The 27,269-nt window shown below is 43.1% G+C and overlaps 1 long non-coding RNA gene across 1 annotated transcript; it reads right to left on the bottom strand.

The window, feature by feature from the left end:
- Positions 1-27,269, bottom strand: LOC122542893. The gene is made up of 2 exons (XR_006309882.1): positions 26,281-27,269; positions 1-235 (listed from the first exon to the last, which is right to left on the bottom strand). It is a non-coding gene; the product is annotated as an uncharacterized LOC122542893 (long non-coding RNA).

The following is a 27,269-nucleotide window of genomic DNA, read 5'->3' as shown; positions in this document are numbered from 1 at the left end:
TCAAAGTTAAAATATTTATGGATCAGATTCTATGGGTCATGTGTGAAGAGGAGATAGTGGAACATTTATTAATAAATACTTGACTTTTCAGGTTCTTGGCTTTTACAGATAGTTGAAATCAATGTGATCAGTTTCCTCTTGATGGCAGATGGCTGGTAGCATTCAGAACAGGAGAGTCCTTCTTGTCCCTTTTCCTTCTGACTGGCCTGCTGGCTCAGAGAAAGGCGTCTTTTACCTGCAACACAGAGATGAATAGTGGGTGGTTCAATTAAACACAGGGTAATACACATGGGTGCTGCAGCTTACTAGCACACTTTCTTCCATGAACACACACAGACCAGAGTTGCGGTCATTGTTTAACCCTAGTTTTTGTCCATTCTTGAAAAGACAAAAGCAGTTTCCATGAGGTAGCTTTATGCTGAGAAGGGAAAAATAGCGGTCCCGTTGTTATTACTTCCTGTTACATGTCTCTATCCCTCTGTTTGAAGTTTTCCTGACACCATACGGGTGCACCATTCCATGGGTCCCACACAGGACCTTCCCAGTCAGCAGTGAATTTACTTCTACAGTCTTTATTTGTTGTTTGGTAGTATTCCTCTTCTTCAAAAAAGAAGTTTGGAATTAAAAGTTGAAAATGTACATCATACTTTGGGAGTCTAATCTGCATCTTGTTCATAACATTTGTTTTCATGGGACCTGTGTGCAAATTGGTTGCTGAGCTTCAAATGCTACCACAACAATCCAACCTGATACATAATTCTGATTACCTAATCTTTCCTTACATGACTCAGTGTCAGATTTTAACTGATACCTACTCTGTGAAATGCATGGGGACAGGCAATGCAGGCACTATGTTTCATGCAAACACATAAAGCAGCATACCTCAGTATAGGTGCAATGGAGAGATTAGGCTCTAAAATATCTGAAAATCCCTGGGACTTTCACACAGCTCCAGAACTTTGCTTCCGGATTGTGTGAAACTTTAATGTCTACTCTCTTCCGGCCCCTCCCCTCAGCTGGCAACTTGCCTGTTCCATTCTATCCCTCCTGGCAATTTAATAACTGAATGCGGCACCACTGGAGGCAATTTTCTCTTTATTAAAAAAAATCTCCATTTTCTTTGTATTCTTCAATTAACAAAATTACAGGATTTATTTACTAAATACTGTTTTTAATTCACTGCTGTTCTGGAAAACCAGAGACAGCAGCTCAGAGATTATGTCGATACGATTACAGACATTAAATAACCCAGTATAACAACGTCGCTGAGTGTCTGGAGCCTGAAGATTGCCAAATGAATATTAAATTATGCAGAAAACTGGTAATACCTGCTCCTGGTCCTTGCTGCAGCCAGCAGCAATTCCATCCCATCAACATCCTCGTGGCAAAGAAAAACTGTTTATTTACACAAGTCATTCAATTTTCTAACTGTTGCTTGCACAGTGAACAAATAGAAATGCTAATAGTAATTCCTGTTTCTATCCATCTGGGTTAACCCCTTTGAGACCATCTCCCCAGACTTTCTCCTGGCTGTCTTCATGAGGTGACTCAGTTGGGTAGTTCCCTCACATTCAGAAAATGATGGGTTCCGTACCCATCTCCAAGGGAGTGCTGCAGTGTTGGAGGTGCTGTTTTTCAGATAAGATGCTAAATAGAGGATCTCCACCTCACGTGTGCCTCTCATCCATCTGCTGTTCTCTGAGGAAGAGTATCCAGTTCATGAAACTGCATCATCAAAGTTGATTACTCATCATTCAAGAGCAAAATACTACAGATATTAGAAGCTTGTAAAAAGAAAAACGTTGGAGAAATTCAACTGGACAAGCAGCATCTAGGATAAGGTTCCCCGAAGTAAATATCAAGTGGGGTTGCGAGTTAAAATTGAGAGTGTGAACACCAAGGCAGTTTTGGCAGCCCCCTGTTTTCATTGGTCTGCTCCTCCACCCCATCCCACACCAAGGACTTGCAACAGTTTTCAAGCATTGAAATTGGATCACAGAGGGAAAGACTGATCTAGGACATGGAAACATAGCACCTAGGAACAGAAGTAGGCCATTCAGCTCCTCGAGCCTGTTCTGGATTCCAATCAAATCATGGTTGATCTGGTTGTCGTCTTAGCTACAATTTGCAATTCCTTCCCCCACCTCCCCATCTCCCCACCCCCACCCCCCAATAACTCCTGGCTACCTCATCTCTCAAAAATCTCTCTAATTCAGCTTTGAATGAATTCAATAACACAGCCTCCTCTACTTTCTGGGGAAGCAATTTCCACAGACTGATGAAGAGATGTAACGAAGAGAGAATGGACAGACTGCCATTGATTCCCTTAGAGCAGAGGACATTGAGAGGGGACATGATTGTGATGTATAAAATTATGAGCACAGAAAAAGTAGACAGGAAGAAACTTTTTCCCTTGGATAGAGGAATTCATGACTGGGAGCATAGGATTAAGGTAAAGGGGAAGTGGTTTCAAGGAAATGTGAGGAAAACCTTTTTCATTCAGAGGATGCCATGAATCTGGGATTCACTGCCTAGAAGGATGGTAGAGACGAAAACCCTCATAACATTTAAGAAATATTCAGATGTGCACTTGCAATGTCAAGGCATACAAGGCTGTGGGCCAAGTGCTGGAAAATGAGATTAGAATAGTTAGGTGGTCACTTTTGACTGGTGGAGACTGGTGGGCCAAAAGTCTTTTTTACTTAGCAGTAGATATCTATGACTCTACGATGACCTTCTGAGAGAAATGGAGTTGGTGCTTCAGGTCAATGAGCTGCTTCACTCCACAGTTGTCTGAGTTGCTGTGACTTTCTAGCCTTTACTGCTCTTGTTTCACTTGTCTCATTGTTGTTTCTGGGTTCTTGCTGCACAAACATTACCGACTGTGTCCACGCCCACCCACTGACGGTGGTTGCACTTTCAAATGGAAATCACCAGCTCGATGATAGTGAAGATGGAAATGCAGGGACTTGTTCCAACTGCATCAAGTGCGGTCTCAGGCAAAGTGAAGCTGAAAACGGTGACAGTCAGAAACATGCTCTCTTCTAACTTCAGATCCCAGCACTGCTGGCTCCTTATGTTGTTTGTCAACATGGCTAATATTATGGGTTGATTCACTGCCACTAATCCTTCTTACAGGTATTAGTCGCTGATAGCAAATGGGAAGGATGCCCACACAGTATATTCAGTGAAAGATAGGCTCAATCTTGATTAAACAGTTTATTACATCTTTCTTAATAACTAATTACATTACATCGAGGATAGATGATTGTCTCTTGTGAGACAACAGGCTCAACTCAGTGCACTGTTAACACTAATAACAATTACTGACAACATGGTGAGGATACACAGAATTCTGGTAAGCTCTTCCCAGGAACAATCCCTTATATCCTGATGGGCAGACAATATCAGTTAAGCCTTCAGAGTATTTACCTTGCTTTGTACAAGTTCATTTTTAGTATCAAAAGACATTCCTTGCTCGTGATCAAGGTGTGGCCTCCAGGAATCTATTGCATTTTGTGTAGAATAGAAGAACAAACACATTGTCTGATCTTATGTCAGGCCTTGTTCCTATCTACCCTACTGGGCAGGTGGTTATAAAAGATTCCATGACACTATTTCCAAGAAGAGCAGGGCATTTTTCCCCAGCACCCTATCCACAATTTATCCCTCATCCAATATTACTAAAAAGCCTACAACTTATTTGTGGGAGTTGGCTTGTCTGCCATTTGCCCACAATACAACAATAATTACACTTTAGAATGACTTCACCAGATGTAAAATGCTTTGGGACATCCTGGATTGCCACAGAATTGCAGATTTTTTTTCTGATGAACACCACATTCACCTGCACTTGTTCGTTAGCAGTGACTAGGCAGCTCTGAACAGCAGCAGGCCTGGCTGTTTTCCCCTCTTCATCCTGTCACCCAAAGGCACTGAAGCCAAATGTAATGCCCATACTGGTATAGGTGAATCCAACCAATGAGCACTTGTTACTGACTCTGTAGTAAGCGGTGTATTTTGTATCAATTGTAACAGGGTCAGCCAGGTTGATCTCATAGAATATGAGTTCCCTGATTGGGGATATTAATCAGTCCAATCAGGGAGCCCTGGCTGACAGTTAATAACAGGAGTGTCAAAGATCCTGTTCATTCTGAGAGCTGGCTCTGAGGGAGCTGGATCAGTGTCAAGGATTCTCCATGTTTAAACTAAGGGTGACTTGGTGATGGGATACTGGCCTTTGTGGAGTTATTTCAGTGGTGACAAGAGAAAAGCACACTCTGAAGAAATTCACTCACAATAGTCATCTTTGAGATGAGATAAGTACTTCTGGCATAGTGCCATTATTTGGGAAACTTGATTCATTCAATCCTACCATCAAAGACTGGGGCCAGTTTGTGAAAAGAATTCATTATTTTCTCCGAGCAAATGACATGGGGGCAGAAGGAAAGCAATGAGTAATTCTCGTGACAGCTTGTGAAGCCACCGCTTTTTGGGTTATTAGGAGCCTAATGTTCCCTGAGGCAGCAGATACTAAAACCTTTTTTTAGTTAAGGAATATTATGACCACAGGCCTCCTCTAATTCTGAGACACTAACAGTTTTATTTGGCAATTCAAGAACTAGGGGATTCTGTATTGGGATCTTTGACGAGGTTAAGATGACTGGCAGAGGCACATGAATTTTGTTTAACCCATTATGAGATGCTGGGAGATCGGTTGGTATGTGGGAGCAATGAAGTAACTATGCTAAAACACCTATTAGCTGAATTAGCTCCTCTCATTTATCTCTCCACCCTTCAGGCACTCTGCCTGTATTCCTGATGAAGGGCTTTTGCCCAAAACGTCGATTTTCCTGCTCCTCGAATGCTACCTGAACAGCTGTGCTTTTCCAGCACCACTCTACTCCGGAACCTATTAGCTGAAGCCCAACTGGTTTCAAACAGGCACCACAATCGGCTTTATTATTGGAAAATGCGGCAAGTGGAGTATTTCAGTTGCAGGGGGTGTTCCAATAGAAGTTGATACCCTTGCCAGTCTGACTACGCTTGGGGAACATCACTTGAATGACGGCAATTGCATAACCTCACTCAGGACACATGCTGATTAGAGGGACTCTAGGCCAGCCTGCAGCAAAACCCCAAAACAAAGCCAAACCTCGGCCAATGGTTAAAGCTTTTTCAGGACCCAGGCTGGCAAGCCATGTAGTTACTGCTGGTGTGCGACTCAAGACAGCAAAAGAGTCCTACTAGACTTAGGTCGGTATCCAGTAGAGTGAACACTTTGTAAAATCCACCTATATCTAACTTGGAACAGTTAAAATTCTTAGCAACATCCAATCAGAACCAATCAAAATAAACATCTGGTTCAACGGTCACCGGGTTCTAATGGACGCCAACGCCAGCATGGCTGTCTCAGTAATCGCAGAACCAACCTTTAACAAAATCCGCTCTGGACTCCAAACTTTACATTTGCGCAAGACCTCAGCTAAACGGAGAACCCACACTGAGGATCCTTGACAGAGTAAGGATGCAACTCCAGTTCTGGTCTCTAATGCGAAGCAGCTGGTTCAGTGATTGCAGTAAAAGGCTCAGGCCAATGCTTGATGGGCCAAAATTGTTTAAGAAAAGATTCAGCTAAACATTTTTGATTAGAAAATGGCTGCCTGAGTGAAATCCTAATTAAATATATGTTTTTCAGAAAGGTCTATAGACTATCAAAGGAGCTAAAACCTTCTTACACAGATTCATAGAGTCATACAGCATGGAAACTATCCAACCTCTCTTTGTAACTCAAACCTTCCATACCCGACAACATCCTGGTAAATCTCTTCTGAGCCCTCTCAAACTTAATAATATTCTTCTTATAACTAGGTGACCAAAAGGGGCCTCACCAATGTCTTGTACAACCACAATATGACTTCCAAACTCCAATACTCAAAGGACTGAGCAATGAAGGCAAGCGTGCCAAATGCCTTTTTAACCACCCTGTCTATATGTGAGATGGAAATGTGTTGCTGGAAAAGCGCAGCAGGTCAGGCAGCATCTAGGGAACAGGAGAATCGACGTTTCGGGCATTAGCCCTTCTTCAGGAATGAGGAAAGTTGGTCCAGCAACTTTCCAAGGGAAATATATCCTTGGTGGTGGGGTCCGTTTCCCTCCCCTCCCCTATCAGCATTCCGTAAAGACCACTCCCTCCGTGACTCCCTCGTCAGATCCACACCCCCCACCAACCCAACCTCCACTCCCCGCACCAAAATGCAATACCTCACATTTATCCAGCTTGAACTCCATCTGCCATTTTTTGACCCATTTGATCAAGATCCCTTTATAATCTTAGAAAACTTTCTTCACTGTCTACTATGTCACCAAATTTGGTGTTTTCCACTGTGGGAAAAGATTTGCTAACCCACGATAAGCCCTCAAAAGCAAATTTGGCCAATTTTGCTTTTGTGGGCCTATCGTGGGTTAGCAAATCTTTTCCCACATCCACAAATTTATTAAACACGCCTTCTACATTCACATCCAAATCATTTATATAATTAACCAAGATGCAATTCTGTGATCCTGCAAGGCCTGCCCAGTGCAATTTGCCTCAGAGGCAAAAATAGACACAGAAATCAGATGACTGGAAAGTGAAGGAAATCATCAAATCAGTCCAGTTTGTGGAACGGGCAGCACTGTTCATACAGATTGTAAAGCCCAATGGGTCAGTTCGCCTTTGTGGCCATTTTAAACAAACAGTAAACCACTTTTCACAGCTGGACAAATACCAATCCCTTGCCTAAGAGGATTTATACCCAAAGTTGGCAGGGGGGTTGTCCTTCATAAAGTTGGACATGAGCCATGCATGCTTGCAATTGCAGTTAAATTAGGGTCCCCAGAAGTAGGCTACAATTAATATCTGTAAGGATTTGTACTAATATACGAGACTGCCATTTGGGGTATCATCAGCCTGTGCAATTTTTCAACTGATGATGGAAAACATTTTACAAGGTGTACTCCAGGTCACCATTTAACGAGATGAATTGCTAATAACAGCTAAGGCCAATAGGATGCACTTAGAGAACTTGGACACAGTCCTCAGATGTTTCTCCCAAGTGGGTGTACGCCTTAGAAGGGAAATATATGTGTTCCAGACATCCCGGCATACCCACCAGTACCCCTCCACTTTCATTCGTTTGACTGAACTGGTCCTCACCCTCAATAATTTCTCCTTTGAATCCTTCCACTTCCTCCAGATGAAAGGGGTAGCCATGGGCACCTGCATGGGCCCCAGCTATGCCTGTCTCTTTGTCGGTTACGTGGAACAGTCCATTTTTCACAGTTACACCAGCACTATTCCCTACCTTTTCCTCTACTACATTGATGACTGTAATGGCGCCACTTCGTGCTCCCAGGAAAAGGTTAAACAGTTCATCAACTTCACCAACACATTTCACCCCAACCTTTAGTTCACCTAGATCATCTCAGACACTTTCCTCCCCTTCCTGGGCCTCTCCATCTCTATCAATGGTGACCGACTCAACACAAACATCTTCTACAAACCCACTAACTCCCACAGCTACCTGGACTACACATCCTCCCACCGTGCCTCCCGTAAAAATGCTGTCCCTTATTCCCAATTCCTCCACCTCTGCCACATCTGCTCCCAGGAGGACCAACTCCACTGGTGACCGACTCAACACAAACATCTTCTACAAACCCACTAACCCCCACAGCTACCTGGACTACATCCTCCCACCGTGCCTCCCGTAAAAATGCTGTCCCTTATTCCCAATTCCTCCACCTCTGCCACATCTGCTCCCAGGAGGACCAACTCCACCACAGAACACATCAGATGGTCTCCTTCTTCAAAGACTGCAATTTCTCCTCCCACATGGTCGATGATGCCCTCCAGCACATCTCATCCGCTTCCTGCACCTCTGCCCTCGAACCCCACCCCTCCAACCGCAACAAGAGCAGAGCACCCCAGTCCTCACCTTCCACCCCACCAACCTCCACATACATCGCATTATCCTCCGCCATTTCTGCCACCCTCCTCTCTGACCTATCACCATTAACCCCCACCTCCATCGACCTATCACACTCTCAGCTACCTTCCCCCAGCCCCACCCTCCTCTCCCATTTATCTCCCCATCCCCTCAGCTCACAAACCTCATTTCTGATGAAGGAGCCTTGCCTGAAACGTCGATTCTCCTGCTCCTTGGATGCTGCCTGACCTGCCTTGCTTTTCCAGCACCACACTCTCAACACTTACCCCAAGTAACCTACTTGGGTTACAGAGTCGACAAGACCATGTTACACCTGTTGGAAGATAAAGTGAGGGCAATTAAAGGTGCCCAGCTCCCACACATGTACCGGGGCTTAGGTCTTTCCTCAGGCTGGTGAGTTATTACAGAAAGTTCATACATAACCTTGCCTCCATCCTGGCATCTTCTCATCAACTCTTAAAAAAGGGTCACTCTGGGAAATGGGTGCGTAGCTAAGCCGTAGCTTTCAAAGAAGTGAAAAAACAGCTATCAACCCCTCAGATGTTGGCATGTTATGATCCCAAATGAGATCTGGTATTGACATGTGATGCTTCTCCGTACGGCATTCGGGTGGTATTAGCTCATAGGTGGCCCAAGTAGGAGAGGAACTCCCAATTGCATATGCAGGACTATGGCTAATGCAGAGGGTAAATATGTACTAGATACAGAAGGAGGTTTTGGCAATCGATTTGGAATTGGTAAGTTCCACCAATACTTTACAGACTAAATTTGTAATAAAAATAGACAACAAATCCCTGCCATGTCTACATAAAAAGGATATGGCCGTGCCACACATGGTTTCAGGCCGAATTCAGCAGTGGGTTCTAATGCTAACTGCGTATAATTACAAGTTGGTATATTGTCCGGGAGGCCTAGTAGTAAATGCGGATCTCCTATGAGCCAACTCATGTTGGCAGATACACCACTGACAGTACCACCACTGGAAGAGTCCATAACGGTTTTACATTTTCTGGACAACCACAATTTAAACCTGTTTGGACCCAAAGAGCCCAGATCACAGGAGAAGACGGCATATCATTAATGGGAGCAAGAGTGATTGTCTCGAGTAAAGGCCGCTGCCAGATACAGGCTGAACTCCACCAGGGTCATCCAGGGGTTTCCAAAATGAAGATGTTGACGAGAAATTATGTTTGGTGTCTAGGACTAAATGCAGACATAGCTGCATTGGCGGGGAAGTGCCAACAGGACAAAGATCATCGCCAACAGCTCCCCCATATTCGTCAGAAAGGCTGGATAAACCCTGGACTCATTTACATGTTGACTATGCAGGTCCTTTTATGGGCTCAGTGTTCTTAGTCATTGTGGATGCCCACTCAAAGTGGCTGTTAGTGCAAAGAGTTCATTCGTCAAACACAGGAACGACGACAGAATAACTGAGCGCATCTTTTGCAACACACCAAGTCCCGGAAGTGTTGGTCACAGATAACGAGCCATCGTTTACCAGCAGAGAATTAGAGTATTTCCCGAAGTTGAATGGTATTCGACATCTAAGGACAGTTCCATACCATCCATCATCCAATAGTCTGGCAAAAAGAGTAGTCCAAACTTTGAAAGTAAGCTTAAAGAAAAAGCGTACAGCTTAACTAGATCACAAACTGCCCCGGTTCCTATTTGATTATTGGGCCATTGCTCATGCAACTAGAAGGATAGCTACAGCAGAGATGCACCAAGTTTAATCTGATCTTCCCAGACTTGGTGGGGGGATGGTAAAACGTGATCAGGAATGGCAATGCTGGATACAAGATTCTGCTAAGTGAGAGAGTCAGTTTGCTTCAGGGGATGGAGTCTGGTGAAGGAACCACAGGAATGGCCCTGCATGGATAAGAGACATGGTCATCGCAAGTTCAGGTCCAGTGTCACATAAAGTTTGAATAGGTGTAACAGTACCAAACAAGCTCGTAGGCGACATTAAAGCTGCAAATTCACAAATAGTGTGGGAGCAAAACATGCCTGGCTCCTTGACAGCTTTACCAACTGGTCTGGAACATGGGTTTTCCCTCTCTGTCAAGCTCTGAAAACACCTCGGAATGTTAGGTGGCCATGGCAGCTTTGCATCCTGAAGAAGAGAACAAATTTCTTTTGAGATGCTCCAGGTGCAAGAGGTAAACTACTGTGTGTTACACACTGCCCATTTTTGAGGCAGAGTTGGAGGAACCTGAACCAGTGCTACAATACCCCAGGAGGAGCTACAAAAACACAGAACCAGACCATGTCGTCAGACTCAGAGGTGAAGGGACGTCGTGATGGTAACAAGGTCAGCCAGGCAGACATCATAGACTATGAATTGCCTGATATGGGGCTGTTAATCTGGTCCAATCAGGGATCCCTAGCTGACAAACATCAATAGGAGTCCCAACCTCCTTCTCTGCTTTTGGTTGCACTTCAGTCCCACGCGCCTGATCTTCGGGCATCCGGAACGGAGGATGGAGGGCAGGTCTGAAGACCTCCTCGTGGGACTGCTCCTGGGCCTGGCCAAACTGGCCATAAAAACAGTTCCAGGCAGCGGGCCGTGGAGGGGGTTGTTAGGGCCGACTGCCTGCCTCTCTTCCGCGGTTACGTTAGGGCCCGGGTGTCCTTGGAGAAGGAGCACACGGTGTCCACCAATGCCCTGGAGTTGTTCAGGGAGAGGTGGGCGCTGCAGGGAGTGGAGTGCATTATTTCCCCCTCCAACTCTATTTTGATTTAATCCCTGACCTCACCTTCACTGTTTGATCACACAGCATTGCCATTTGTAAAGGGCACTGCTTGTCACTGGCCACTCGGGTGTTTTCCTATCTTCCTGGTGGTGGGAATCGAATAAAGATTCGTACACCTTGTGTCTCTCACTGTGTCTCACACCTGCACACACACACCATGGGTGCTTGGGAAAAAATAAGCACTACCGCAGTTAGGTGGTAGTGTGGGGATTAAATAAAAAAGAGAAAAAAAAGAGAGAAAAAATAAATAAACAGGAGTTAAAAACAAATCAATAGGAGTCCCAGAGGTTCTGTTCATTCTGAGAGCTGGCTCAGAGGGAGCTGGAGAAGTGTCAAGGATTCTCCAAGTGCAAATAAAGGGTAACTTGGTGACAGGATACTGGCCTCTGTGGAGTTATTTCACATTTACGTCCAAACTAACTGCCAGCCACGATCCTACTATCTACACGTGCCTCCCATACTTCAAACTGTCCCCTTCATTAAATCACCATAACCACTTGTTTCACTCTCAATTGTTTAGCAGAAATTCCCACAACAACAAAGTTTGAATCATTCTGTTGAGAAATCCTTTGCATCAACAATCCTGTTTCAGTTTTGCTTTTGAAGAAACAACCCCTCTGGTTTCCCTTTCCCTGGTTACCTCACTGAGGCCTCCATAACACAGAACAGAACTCACCAATTACTTAGGGTAGAGTTACATTCATCGCTGGAAAGTCCACAGCTTTGTTTTGTCCTGTTCCCCTTCCAGCAGTGGAAAACAATCATATTTTTCACCCCTGCCTTTGTTACCGTGATACTGCCAATGTGCTCCCTCTGAATCACTGTAAAATTCAATTTGTCCGAAGTTCCACTTCCTATATCCTAATTCTTGCCAACTTCCATTCCCGTGCTTGATGACTTGCATGGTCACTCAGTCCTGCAATGTTTCGATTTAATTCCTTTCCTCACTCCATGCCCTCATCCCACTCTATCGCTGTAACCTCCTCCAATTCCTAAACTCAGTTCTGCCTTCACTCTACCATTGGTGGTCGTGTCTTTACCTGCTGAGACTTTGAAGTCTGGAATTCCCTCCTACAGTTTTCTATCTCTCTAACCTCACTTTCCTCTGTCAAGAAACTTCTTAACAACCTCTCTCTTTTACTAAGACGTTGTACACACCTGTCCTAGTATCTCCTCTCATCTGTATCCAGACAATGATGCACCCTGTGACGTTTCATTACATTGAAGAGATAATATAAAGATTAACTGTTGCTGATGAAGGCTGTAGAGGGATATTGGGTGATTGTCAGATTCAATCCAGAGACATGAACTCAAAATGCTACAATGTGCTGTACTGAGGGATTGCTGCATTGTCAGAGCTGTCCCTATCAAGTGATGTCTATTTCAGGTGGATGTGGAAACCCCCATGGTACTTTTTCAAATTAGAACAAGGGAGTTCTCAAAGTATCCTGACCAACATTCCAACTTACATACAACACCACCAAATCTGATTTGAAAGCAAAATACTGCAGGTTCTGGAAATCTGAAATAAAAGCAGAAAATGCTTGAAGTCAATGGAGAGAGAAACAGAATTAAAGTAATGGATGTTTCGAATTCATGCCGAGTGGCTGAGCATTTCCAGCATTTTCTGTTTTTAATTCTGACCAACTGATCGTTTGTCCCCTTGTTGATTGTGGCACCTTGGTTTAGTGTTCAAGGCCACACCATCCTTCAGGAAGAAAGATAAAATTGAGTAACCTACTTGAGGAGGCAACAATATTCTTTCACATTCAATAACCAATCGAATCAGAGGATGTCAGGACTAAGCCTATCACAACAACTTCAGGAGGTTATGAGCGCTCAACTAAAATGTTTCAATATCTTCACAGAGAGAAAATAAATGTAGTCTCTTTCAAGATTTTACAGTTACTTTTTGATAATTATCATGAAGTTATTGAAACTGAATGTTTCTGTATATGTGGGATGCTCTGATAATTAGAGACATAATTTCACGAGGATGTCAGAACAAGATGGCCTGAAATACTCTTGCGCAATGTTCATTCAAGTTCCACTCCAGATCTTGACAGCCAAGGAAGGTGCATTCATTGCACAACCAAATAGGTTGAGTATCAACTTCTAAATCCTTCCATCACACTTCAATGACAAGTGGTAGGATTGGGCGAGATTCCTGATCAGCCATGTGACGGAAAGAAATTGGAGCCTCTCCCATCACTAGCCATAGAATCATAGAATGCCTACAGTGTGGAAGCAGGCCATTCGGCTCATTGAGTCCACACTGCCCCTCCAAAGAGCAGCCACTCAGACCAGGTCCCCTACCCAATCCCCATAGCCTTGCAGTTCACCTAGCCTGCACATCCCTGGACGCTATGGCCTATCGACCTAACCTAACATCTTTGGACTGTGGGAGAAAACCGGATCACCCAGAGGAAACTCACGCATACAGAGGGAGAATGTACAACCTCTACACAGTCACCCAAAGGTGGAATCAAACATGGATCCCTGGTGCTGTGAGGCAGCAATGCTAGATACTGTGCTACCCCATATTTTGCCACAGCACCTTGAACTCCTTGATGTGGCTAATTGATTCAGTTGGCAGATATGGATCAGATTAATGTCAACATCTTTGGGTTCATCCCATTTTTTCTGGGAGGCATTCAGGACTTGCCTGCTTGGAGGGTCTCGCACAGCTGTGGGTCAGACCTGCCTTTGGACAGAGAACTGAAGAAGGACACACAGTGGAAAAGCTTGTAACATGCAGCATAGCTGGGAGGAGTCATTGGCAAAGTCATCCATTAGGTTTTAACAGATACTCACTTTCACAATAACCTGGAGACTTTGCTTTCACAAACATTAACTAAAATAAACTCATCCAGTCTCCACTTAGTACAACAAGTGCACTTCACTCAGTCATAGGATCTTTACATTTGGGCCAACAGACCTGTCCCAAATCTTTGAAGATTTATTCAAAGGAGTCCCACATTCCTATTTTCCCATAAGCTTTACTTTAGCAGATTAGTTACTGTGAAAGTCAGTCTCTGAACATCTTCACAAGAGGTTGCCAATGCACTTTTAGCAAAAGAACATCAATGCACATAAAAGAAGAAAAACATCTGTCTTGAACTATTTCAAATTGTCTTATCACAAAACTCAGAAATAAAGATTTTCTCTTTTACCCTTAAAGGCAACATTACAAATACTTAAACCTCAAGTGAATAGTCACATAGAACATTACAGCGCAGCGCTGGCCCTTCGGCCCTCGATGTTGCGCCGACCTGTTAAACCAATCTGAAGCCCATCTAACCTACATTATTCCATTATCATCCATATGTTTATCCAATGACCATTTAAATGCCCTTAAAGTTGGCGAGTCACTACTGTTGCAGGCAGTGTGTTCCACACCCCTACTACTCTGAGTAAAGAAACTACCTCTGACATTGGTCCTATATCTATCAGCCCTCAATTTAAAGCTATGTCCCCTCATGCTGGTCACTCTGCATCCACTTTGAAATTTCTTGTTTATTTGGATAGACTGTACTTGGTTTCTTTCCAGAAAGCTTCTGCATTCAGTTAGTGCAATTTACTTAGTCAATGTCATTTCCTGAGACCATTAAACAAACAACTAACACAACTCACTTATTTCTTTAATATGGATTCATTAAATTCTTCTTCCACAGCTTTCCACTTCATGACATTAGTCACTTTTCAGTCTACCCTGCCTGGGAGACTGCCAAACTAATGGTACCTTTGCCACAGATCTGTTCTCCCTGACAAATATCTGCATAATACCTCATCTTCTGGGTGGTTCTCTTTTTCCAGAAGGAAACTTGTTTCTTTTTTCATCTCCAAATGTCTTCCCTAATTGTTGGGAAACAGTCCATTTATTTCCTGTCTCTTCCTTCTATCGTTGTTTTCTAATTATTCCACCTCAAATGTTGTTTAAAAAAACTTCATTTAAATGCTCGCAAACAAATTTCCAGACAAATTTTCAGAGCTACTCTCAGAACTCAAAAATGAAACTAAGCTACATCCTTTCCTTCTCAAATCAGCAACATGATAGAAATACAAACCAAACTTGAAGTTATACTTGGTTCTTTGACTTTAAACTGCAAGTATCAAAATAATAAATATGATAAATAGAGAAACTTTCACTATAGTGTTTAAAAAACCTCTCTTCAGTTTGCCAATTATCTTAAATCTGTCTTCTCTAATGACCAACCTTTATTTATGCTATCAAATCCCTTCTTCATTTTGAACATTTCTTGCAATTTTTGTTAACCTTCTCTGCTCTAAGGGAAATATGCTGAGCTTTTTCAGCCTCCCCATGTTATTAAATTTCTTCATCCCTGGTACAATTCTGTTAGATCTCTTCTGCATTCTTTCCAAAGCCCTACTATCCTTCCTAAAGTGTGGGTTGAGAATTGAATACAATGCTCTAATCAAGGCTTTTAGTGATTTATAAAGATTTAGTGTAACTTATTATATTTTCAAAACTATATGATTATCCTTTTAATCTGGAACTTGATGGCTTTTTGTAAATAACCTGATCACCTTGTCCTGTTATCGACAAAAGTTTGCCTATTATGATCCCACACTCACATGTTTTTCTGACCTGTACCACTTGAAACTTATAGGATGTGATTCATTTTGCTTCTCCTCTTTCTTTCATCCAAATGCTTCACATCTCTGCACTTAGCTTCATCCACTGACGGAGAGACAATGTAGTAGTCGTAATAATGTCACTGAGCTAACAATCCAAAAAAATTGGACGGGTAGTGGACAGCGAAGAGGGTTACCTCAGATTACAACAAGATCTTGACCAAATGGGCCAATGGGCAGAGAAATGGCAGATGGAGTTTAATTTAGGTAAATGCGAGGTGCTGCATTTTGGGAAAGCAAATCTTAGCAGGACTTATACATTTAATGGTAAGGTCCTAGAGAGAGTTGCTGAACAAAGAGACCTTGGAGTGCAGGTTAATAGCTGCAGTAGAGTCGTAGGTAGATGGGATAAGTAAATAGGAGGCATAGGTAGATAGGATAGTGAAGAAGGCATTTGGTATGCTTTAGTTTGAGTAGTGAGTACAGGCATTGGGAGATCATGTTGCAGCTGTACAGGACATTGGTTAGGCCACTGTTGGAATATTGGTGTGCAATTCTGGTCTCCTTCCTATCGGAAAGATGTTGTGAAACTTGAAAGAGTTCAGAAAAGATTTATAAGGATGTTGCCAGGGTTGGAGGATTTGAGCTATAGGGAGAGGCTAAACAGGCTGGGGCTGTTTTCCCTTGAGCGTCAGAGGCTGAGGGGTGACCTTACAGAGGTTTACAAAATTATGAGGGGTATGGATAGGGTAAATAGACAAAGTCTTTTCCCTGGGGTCAGGGAGTTCAGAATTAGAGGGCATAGGTTAGGGTGAGAGGGGAAAGATATAAAAGAGACCTAAGGGGCAACCTTTTCACACAGAGGGTGGTACATGTATGGAATGAGCTGCCAGAGGAAGTGGTGGAGGCTCATACAATTGCAACATTTAAGAGGCATTTGGGTGGGTATATGAATAGGAAGGGTTTGGAGGGATATGGGCCGGGTGCTGGCAGGTGGGACTAGATTGGGTTGGGATATATGGTCGGCATGGACAGGTTGGACTGAAAGGTCTGTTTCCATGCTGCACATCTCTATGACTCTATGAATCTAATCCAGAGATCCTGGGAACATGAGTTCAAATCCCACCATAGCAGCTGGTGGGAATTTAATTAATAAATCTGGAATTGAAAGCAAGTTTCACCAATACTGACTGTGATACTATAATTGATTGTTCTAAAAAAAATCCATTTATTTTACTAATGATCTTTAGGGAAGATGTCTTTACCCAGTCTGGCCTACATGGGACTCCAGATCCCCGCCCTCAGAAATAGCCTGAAAACAAACTCTATTCAAGCAAAATTAGGGATGGGCAACAAAATGCTGCACTCACTACTGATGCTCCCATTCTGTGAAAGAATTAAGGGATAAAAAGTAAGACCCATGTAATTCACTCAAAATGCTATACAGTGGATTGACCAGTAAATGGCAAGGAGTATTCTAACCCTGAAGTTTTAGCATGATGTTGGACTTGAGGGACTTTTATGCCTGAACTGTAAGTGCTTGAGGGACAGTGCCAACAGAATTGTTGTTTATACTTCAAATTATCTTTAACACGGAATGATGATGTAAACTATGAAAATCCACAAAATTTTGTTTCCCAGAGCTAATGAAGGTGAGTTCCAGCTGGTCTATCCCATGTTACTGTAAACACATTCTTCAACAATGATCAATTACTCAAGTCTCCCTCATGATGCCAATATGTGGTTAGCAAAACTTTCTGTAACAGGAACTGAGTAATGAAATGACCCAATGGATTATTCCCGATAGAATAACGCAAAGGGAACATTGGTCCTCTCAAACAGATTCACTGTACAGTGTCCTGCCTCAGATAGTCAATCAAAGTCATTGGGTCCAGCAGGTATTCATATCCTGATTAAAATTCAGACATGACCTATTGATCAGTCAATTACTCCTTTTTCATAGTAACGGACAATTAACCAAGTGACACTTTTATATTTTTTGTGGCTTTTGCTATCGATAAGCGTTTATTTTGTCCTTTCAGTGGGTATTCCAAGTAGAACAGCTTACTGTAAATTTGTAATACCTCAAACATCAAATCCACCAAGAGATGAAAATATAGGGCGACCCCCATATCCATGGAAACATTTTCCGCGATTTCAGTTACCCATGGTTTACCGTGGCCTGAACATATTATAGAGAACCTTCCAGAACCATGGACCAGGGCTCTGCCGGGAAGGTACATTTCACATTTAAATGAATGGGTTCGCTCCTATCCGCAGTTTAGGGCTCCCGTGGTAAGCCCTGGAATGTATCCCTTGCGGATACAGGGGAGTACTGTACCTACAAACTTGGTGAAACCTGGTGGAAAATGTGCTGGTGTTGGCATATGGCACTTATCATCCAGGCCTTCCAAGCATTGCGATTTGTCAGAAGAATAAAGCAGTCTTGTATACATTCAAGTAGATGTTTATCACACCTCAGTGTGACCTGACTTTTAGCTCTAGTTATATAAGGTAGCTGGTCTGAAAGAGTTAAACTCTGAAACCTTGAAATAGCTCCACTCACTGATATAAAAATGACTGTTTCCATCTCTGACAGGAGTTGTTAGTCTGTGATACAGAAATGTAGTATCGACCTAGTTTCTATCTCTTATGAGACTCGGTGAAAGACATTTGGTCTGCCCGAACCCTGCTGGTCTTCCAGGGCAATAAGTTAACCTTGACTTACTGTTGCAGACTGGCACATTCCAAGGTGAGGGACACATTAAAGCTTGGGCTGCTGCCGCCAAGGCACAGAAGGGAAAGACCACTGTCTGAGGTCTTCCGACTGAAGTTAATTAGTCGTCTGTTCAGTTATCGGATTCTCCTCATGGCTAAATGCATGTAAGTAAAGTCTGGTTCAGGTAAGAGATGTTTTTGGTTTGTTTGCATAGAATTAAACTTCAATACAGAGGAACCTTGATTATCTGGCATTCGCTTAACTGAACGAAATCCTCCCCTCCTGTGTCCTTCGGATAATCGAGGTTCCTCTGTATTTGCTTGTTTCCTTGATGAGCTACTGTACAGAACTGAACTGCATTTGTGACTTTGTACGTATATCAAGATACTTTTTATGAATAAAGTATATTTTGAAGTACAAAAAAAGTCACAAAGCTGTCCCTTCCCCAATGCCTCCTAAGGCCCACACAGTTTACAGTGGTTTCATTCAGCTGCCAATAAATTAATCTACACCTCACTCAAAATTGTGTTGCAATCACAACTCCCCAACAGCCATAGTTAGCAGCAGAGAAGGAAGCCCTCCAGCTCTTTGTTAACGCGCTGCAGTACAAATTCCCCTTGCCCCATGCTCTCTTTAAAACAGATTTTCAATGTGTGTTTTTCAACTTCAATTCTGTCTGTCTCTGCCCAAAGGTTAATCTGACCCACATTACCGTGACCTCCACCATGGGTAGGGCAAGGAAGGAGGTCTCGAATCCACCCCAGCTGGGATGTTGTTGGTATTGGTGTGATCCAAACTGGAGCATGTGTGCATGCGCGCACACCTCCTCTTCACACCCCTAACCCATGGAGGCAGCGTTGCTGTGGCAACATTAGTGTTACATGAATGTAGCATGTTGCAGTGTGGTGTGGATACTGGTGATAGAGACTCCAATGTTCTCTCCATCCCATGGCTGACTATGAGTCTCTCCCATTCCTACCACCTGCCATTCATGTATGTTGGAAGGATTGATTCTGAACCTGTTCAGGAGAAAGTGAAGACTGCAGGTTCTGGAGATCATAAGCCTGATGATGGGCTTAGCCCGAAACATCGATTCTCCTGCTCCTCGGATGTTGCCTGACCTGCTGTGCTTTTCCAGCACCACACTCTCGATTCTGAACCTGTTCAGCCACATTATGAATCTTCCTTGGCTATCAAGTTCTGGAGTGGGACCTGAGCCTTGAGCTTCTGGGATTACACATTACAAGACCTCCTGTCTCTATTTTAACACTTAAAAATTAATATGACCCCCAAACAAAATAAGAACAAGGCAGCACAGTAGCATTCAACATATAAATATGAATGTTTGCATATGAGAGATTAAGTAATTGTAGAAAGATGAATATCTGTGTTTAAAGTACTTTGAACAAGTGTTACTTTAGGTACTCAGCAATTCACAGTCCTTTACTTCATCTGAACCACTCCAGCACATGGACTGCATGAATTGCTTATTTGGAGAATGATGCAAACATGATAGGCCTAATGATTCTATGACATCAAGGAGCCCCACGAAAACTAGAGTCAGAGATTCAATGGGAATCGGGGGAAATCTCTCCCCAGTTGGAATGATACCTGGTACAAAGGTTGTAATGGTTGGATATCAATCATCTCAGTCTCAGGAAATCACTTCTGAAGTTCCACAAGGTAGTGGCTTGGATCATTTTAGTATCCGATGCAAATTTTGCTGAACATTGTGCAATCATCAGTGAACATTCCCATTTCTAATCTTACTATAGAGAGAAAGTAATTGATGAAGCAGCTGAAAACAGTGGGGCCAAGGACACTCGCCTGAGGAACTCCGCAGAAATGCCCTGCACCTGAGATGACTGACCTCTAACAACCATCTTCTTTGACATTACTGCATCATTTTTTCTCTTTAAACTGGGAGACTGGAGGAGTGAATGTGGAATAGGTGTGGAGTTGGGAGTAGTGAACAGAACAAGTTGCTTGAAATGTCACAGTGGGAGATGTTACCTTTCCTTGGGAAATACACAGGGCCTGAGATGTAATGGGAATTCCAGAAAAAAAAGCTTTACATGAAAATATTCTCTCTCGTGGGCAGCATCAGAGTCCCTATGACGTGCCACTAAACCGTTAGTTTTAACTGTTTTTGTTTTCGTCGCTGTTTTTAGAGGAAGGTTTAATTAAGGAACCACTTTGAAGACGATAGGAAAGATCTCAGATATGCATCAGGGAGGAATGGGCCTTGTCCAAACAGTCCTTTGAGGATCTGCCACTTCAAAGGGTCCCCAATGCTTTTCAGTAGCTCTCAACTCAAGGCTGCCGACAACACAAACCATTTTGTAAAGTTTATTTACAGAGCGGTTTGTTTAGGGACTCGGACACTTGGCCTTTCGAGCAAGAAACTTGAGCCCCCTTTTTATCAGGTCTTGTGTGTGCAATGACTGCAATGCTATTTGTAAGAAAAGCCACTGTGTCAATCAGTTGGTATCAGAGAGTCTGTCAAATCCAAAACTAATGATCCATTTATCAACTTTAGCACCACAGCTTTGAATTTCAAATAAATTGGGACAGAGCTGGGTGGGAAGCTGAGAGAAATTTCCTTTCTGAGGGGGTGGCTCTGAGTGAGGCATATCTGCAGGTCCAGGGCACCCTTTCGTACTGCATCCAAGAAACTAACTATGACAGAAGTGATCAATGTATGCAAATAGTTGCATTTGTATAGCACCTTTAACAACCTCAGGCTTTACCAAAGTATCTGCCAAACAATAAAGTACTTTCAAAGTACAAAAGGTAAAGTCGCTATAGAACATACGTCTCCCCTCTAATAAGTGTGGGATCGTGCTCAAGTGATGACCGAAATCAGTGAGTAGTGAAAATAGCCTCTTTCATTCAGCAAACATATCACAAATTCAAGGTGGCAATAGAATCCCAAAATACTGTTCTTACCACAGGCCCTTTATACACAGTTCTTACATATATTAAAATTCCATTACTATGGTGTTATATTTTTTATCTCTAGTACACAAAGGCTTGAAGGGCCTCTATTTTGGGAGACGGGAGATGCATTAAAACATGTGCTAAGTGCTGGCTGTTACGTCTGATGGGATTGCTGTCCAGTCTACTTCCATAATTAGGAGGTGTTAATCCTTTTGTCTTTTAAGTTAGTAAACATTAGTAAAAATGTTAGACCCATATGCTCTGAATAAGTTAAAAATTGTACCTATACTTAATAAAAGAATAAAGGATATTAAACTAATTATTGCAGCTGGGTTGTGAGATGTATTTACTTTTTGCCGGTATGAGTTTCATTCATTCATGCAGTTTCAAGGAAGTGCTGTTTGTCAGTTAGTTTCCTAAAGGGATAATGGCCCAGTTAAAAAGTATTTAACAGGTACATACTAATTGGGGAATCTATTCAGGAGATGGTTGGCAAGGGTTAATTAATATTAAAATGCTTCATGGAGACTTGATGGGGATGGTATTGTTCTGTATGTTACACTTACTTAAAGGTAAACACTACTTGTAGCAGGACTGATAAGGTGTGAAAATGCAGTAAAATATAGCGAGCTGGTGAGTGAGTTAATAAAGATAAGCGCAGCAGGTCAGGCAGCATCCAAGGAACAGGAGAATCGACGTTTCGGGCATAAGCCCTTCTTCAGGAATGAGGAAAGTGTGTCCAGCAGGCTAAGATAAAAGGTAGGGAGGAGGGACTTGGGGGAGGGCATTGGAAATGCGATAGGTGGAAGGAGGTTAAGGTGAGGGTGATAGGCCGGATTGGGGGTGGGGGCCGAGAGGTCAGGAAGAAGATTGCAGGTTAGGAAGGTGGTGCTGAGTTTGAGGGTTGGGACTGAGACAAGGTGGGGGGAGGGGAAATGAGGAAACTGTAGAAATCTGAGTTCATCCCTTGTGGTTGGAGGGTTCCTAGGCGGAAGATGAGGCGCTCTTCCTTCAGCCGTTGTGTTGCTATGGTCTGGCGATGGAGGAGTCCAAGGACCTGCAGGTCCTCGGTGAAGTGGGAGGGGGAGTTGAAGTGTTGAGCCACGGGGTGGTTGGTCGGTTGGTCCGGGTGTCCCAGAGGTGTTCTCTGAAACGTTCCGCAAGTAGGCGGCCTGTCTCCCCAATATAGAGGAGGCCACATCAGGTGTAGTAAATGATGTGTGTGGAGGTGCAGGTGAATTTGTGGCGGATATGGAAGTATCCCTTGGGGCCTTGGAGGGAAGTAAGGGGGGAGATGTGGGTGCAAGTTTTGCATTTCTTGCGGTTGCAGGGGAAGGTGCCGGGAGTGGAGGTTGGGTTGGTGGGGGGTGTGGACCTGACGAGGGAGTCACGGAGGGAGTGGTCTTTTCGGAACGCTGATAATGGAGGGGAGGGAAATATATCTCTGGTGGTGGGGTCCCTTGGATGCTGCCTGACCTGCTGCGCTTTTCCAGCAACACATTTTCAGCTCTGATCTCCAGCATCTGCAGACCTCACTTTCTCCTAGTTAATAAAGATAACCTATAACACAATATTTCACAAGAGAGACAGAAGGAAGACAGGTCGTGGTTTAGCCTGAGAGTCACCATGTCTCAGGCAAGGGGAGAGGATGCCAAGGAGAGTCCTTTATGGTAACCTCATTCGATGCAGTAATTTAACCCATGCTATTGGCATCACTCTGCACTGCAAACCAACTGTCCACCCAACTGAGCTAACTGGTGTCTATTGTTTTCAATATTTGTAATGTAAGGAATATAGCTAGGGGTTCTTGTGGTTCTGTGGAGAATCATCCCTGTCTATGAGCTCCAGATGAAAGGCTATTTTCCTGATGAAAGGCTTATGCCCAAAACGTCGATTCTCCTGCTCCTTGGATGCTGTCTGACCTGCTGTACATTTCCAGCACCACACTCTTGACTCTGATCTCCATCATCTGCAGTCCTCACTTTCTCCTATGAGCTCCAGGGTCCAGGTTCACAACCCACCCCAGGATGGATGGCCAAGGAAGGTGGTTCATAACATAGCCAAAAAGGTCAGGTATCAACCTATAAATCCTTCAAACACCTGCAAATTGTAGGCATTAGAAGTGGGAGGGATTCCTGGTCAGTCACAAGAGGGCAAATCATTGGAGGCTCTGTCATCACTATCCTTAATTCCAAACTACAACTTGCATGGAAGAGTGCTCAATAGCAAAATGCTGCAAGTATGGAGTTCTGAAACAAAATGTAAAATATTGGAGAAACTCAGCAGATCTGGCAGCAACTATGGGGAGAGAAACAAAATTAACATTGCAGGTCTAATATGATTCTTCCTTGGAACTGAAGAATGAAGTATTTTTGAAAAGCAAGATCCCACAGACCACAATATTGTAGTGTCCGCAGAATCTGTGTTTCTTTGATAGCTGTTAGGAACATACAAGCAAGAATAAGCCTCGAGCCTTGTCCACCATTCGTCACTGACCATCTGCTCCATCTCCACTTTCTCACACTATCCCCATATCACATGATTTCATTAGTAACTAGGAATCTATTAAACTCTGCCTTGAACATGTTCAATAACTCATCTTCCACAGCCCTCTGGAATAATCGATAACTTGGGGAGAACTTCCCAAGTTCTTTGTCAAAATAATGCCAGTGAATCTTTCATGTCTACCTGTGGTATGACATCAAGTCAACTCTGACTAACGGTGTAGCATTCCGTCTATATTTTTATTTTTATTCATGGGGTGTAGGCATCACTTGATATACCAGCACTACTAACCATCCCTAATTACCCAGAGAGCAGTTTAAGAGTCATGTTGCTGTGGATCTGGAGTCACATGTAGGCCAGGTAAGAATGGCTGTTTCCTTTCCTAAAGGACATTAGTGAACGAGATGGGGTTTTTCAACAATCATAAATCATAGCAATTACAGAAATGTGGCTCAGGGATGGACAGGACTGGCAGCTGAATGTTCCAGGATACAAATGCTACAGGAAGAACAGAAAGGGAGGCAAGAGAGGAGGGGGTTGGCGTTTTTGAAATACATCCAGGGAAGTTATTTGGGTGGAACAGAGAAATAAGAAAGGAATGATCACCTTATTGGGATTGTATTATAGATCTCCTAATAGTCAGAGGGAAATTGAGAAACAAATTTGTAAGGAGATCACAGCTATCTGTAAGAATAATAGGGTGGTTATGGTAGGGGATTTTAAACATGATTTCCAAACATAGACTGGGACTGATATAGTGTTAAGGGTTTAGATGGATTTAGATGTTAAGGGTTTAGATTTGTTAAGTGTGTATAAGAAAATTTTCTGATTCAGTATGTGGATATACCTACTAGAGAAGGTGCAAAACTTGACCTACTCTTCGGAAATAGGCAGGGCAGGTGACTGAGGTGTTAGTGGGGGAGCACTTTGGGGCCAGTGACCATAATTCTATTCGTTTTAAAATAGTGATGGAAAAAAAAGACCAGATCGAAAAGCTGAACTTCTAAATTGGAGAAAGGCCAATTTTGACGGTATTAGGCAAGAACTTTCAAAAGCTGATTGGGCACAGATGTTTGCAGGTAAAGAGACGGCTGGAAGATGGGAAGCCTTCAGAAATTAGATAACAAGAGTCCAGAGAAAGTATATTCCTGTCAGGGTGAAAGGAAAGGCTGGTAGGTATAGGGAATGCTGGATGACGAAAGAAATTGAGGGTTTGGTTAAGAAAAAGAGGAAGCATAAGTCAGGTATAGACAGGATAGATCGAGTGAATCCTTAGAAGAGTATAGAGACAGTGGGAGTATACTTAAGAGAGAAATCAGGAGGGCAAAAAAGGGGACATGACATAGCTTTGGCAAACAGAGTTAAGGAGAATCCAAAGGGTTTTTACAAATACATTAAGGACAAAAGGGTAACTAGGGAGAGAATAGGCTCCCTCAAAGACCAGCAAGGTGGCCTTTGTGTGGAGCCGCAGGAGATGGGGCAGATAGCAAGAGACGTTTCCCCAGGGCAGGATTGACTGGCATGAGGGGTCATAGTTTTAAGATATTAGGAGGAAGGTATAGAGGAGACATCAGAGGTAGGTTCTTTACACAGAGAGTTGTGAATGCATGGAATGCGTTGCCAGTGGAAGCAGAGTCATTAGGGACATTTAATCGATGCTGGGCATGCACACGGACAGCAGTGAATTGAGGGGTGCATAGGTTATTTTATTTTAGATTAGGAATAATCCACGACACAACATTGTGCACCGAAGGGCCTGTTCTGTGCTGTACTTTTCTATATTCTACAACACATCCTCATGATAGACCCTTCCACCCTTCAACCAATGTGGTGGCTCAAGAAAGCTGTTCAACATCTTGCTAATCTTCCTTTTAGAAATTTCTGGGACCTTTAAATCCCATCTAACCATTGTAAACCATAATGTTCCCTTCCTGCACCTTTTCTTTGGCAGTTCCTCAGAATTAAGAGTGACTTGCTTCCACTGAATTGGCATGCAGGTGACACAGCAACAATAAGCAGTTTATACATTGAAATATATTCGTGAAAGGGAATTATGTTAGACTTGCTCATGTTCCTACACTGCTCCTCAGCAGGAGAATCATACAATCCCTACAGTGTAGGAACAGGCCACTTGGCCCAATAAGTCCAAAGAGCATTCCCAATCCTTGCAACCTTGCATCTCCCATGGCTAATCGACCTAACCTGCACATCTCTGGATACTATAGGCAACTTAGCATGGCCAGTCCACCTAACTTGCACATTTCTGGACTGTGGGAGGAAACTGGAGCACCCGAAGGAAGAACATGCAGACATGGGGAGAATGTGTAAACTCCACACAGACAGTTGCCTGGGGCTGGAATTGAACCCGGGTCCCTGACGCTGTGAAGACAGCAATGCTAACCACTGAGCCACCGAATCAGATAGGATTGTGGAGATGGTCACTTACCTCCAAATCGAGATCTGGACGCAAGCAACCAAAGGAAAACTGAAGCAACGTTGAAACAATAAGATGGAAAGGGCTACAAATTTCCTAATTAACTGGGAATGAAATAACTTTCATTCAAAACATTCTGTATTCATTAACCATTTGCTAGTATCCAAAGCCTCGGGTCACCAGCTCTGATTGGATGATTTCCTCAAAGGTTCAAGACTTCCCTCCCAGTCAAACATACATTTTTTTCCAATTACTAGTTTTATTACTACTAATTAATGATCAATCGCATTTAATTAGTCAACTCAGTTGTTCAAGGAAAATGACAAAAATGGAAAATACCTGTTTCCTGGTTTTTCTCAGCAGTAGAGTCTGGGCAATTCAATCTTCCTTTCTTGGACACTTCACCACAGTTTTCTGCAGTATGCAAATTCTGTCTGTACCGCAAATTTTTTTTCTCTTATCAGCTTAATTTCCTAAAATAAATGAAACCAGTGAGAAAGGGCGATCAGCAAGGTTTACTCCAGCTCCGAATTCCAAAGTTCCTATGAGACTGGAGAAACAGGGGATTATTCTCTTTAGAGAAGAGAAGGCTATTGGGAGAACTAATACAGATGATCAGCATTGTGCAAGAGATAAAGAAAAACTGTTTCCAGTGACATAAAGGTTCGTAATCAGAGAACAGAGATGTAAAAGAATGGGCAACAGGAGATGCGATGAGAAGAAATCTTACACAGTTAGCTGTTACGATTTGGTAGGCACTGTCTAAAAGAGAGTGCACATGGAGTCAATAGTGACTTTCAAAAGGAGAATATAAAGGTGAGAAAATGACAGGATAAAAGGAAAGAGCAAGGGAGCAGGACTAATTGGCAATAATTTCAATGAACTGGCACAGCTTCAACGGACTGAATAGGTTCCACCCGCATTGGAAAATAGAATTAGAATAGTTAGATGGGTTTTTCTGATCGCCATGGACATGGTGGGCCAAAGGGCCTGTTTCCGTGATGTAGAGTTCTGTGATTCTCACTCTATGTCAGATTCTAGAGATGGGTAAAAGGAAATCGAAATGCTGTTTCCACAAAAAAGAACAAAATGAGATTTTGAAGTGATTGACTTTCGATGTGAGGGAGGTTCAGGTCAGCACAACACTGTTAAATCCAGAGCAGGCCTGGATTTCTGTCAGTTTTTGCCAATGCTTCTGACCATGTCAGCAGATGGCTGCTTAATCCGAGAACGGGAACTATTTACTCAATTCTGGGAAAATATATTAAAAAAAACATTTTGTTTTAAAAGGCCTGGCTGAGGAGAAGCTGTCTAATCAAAGTGAGGAT

Source organism: Chiloscyllium plagiosum, chromosome 41 (assembly GCF_004010195.1).
Source record: "Chiloscyllium plagiosum isolate BGI_BamShark_2017 chromosome 41, ASM401019v2, whole genome shotgun sequence".
Lineage (NCBI taxonomy): Eukaryota > Metazoa > Chordata > Chondrichthyes > Orectolobiformes > Hemiscylliidae > Chiloscyllium > Chiloscyllium plagiosum.
This window is presented reverse-complemented; position numbering and strand designations above follow the sequence as displayed.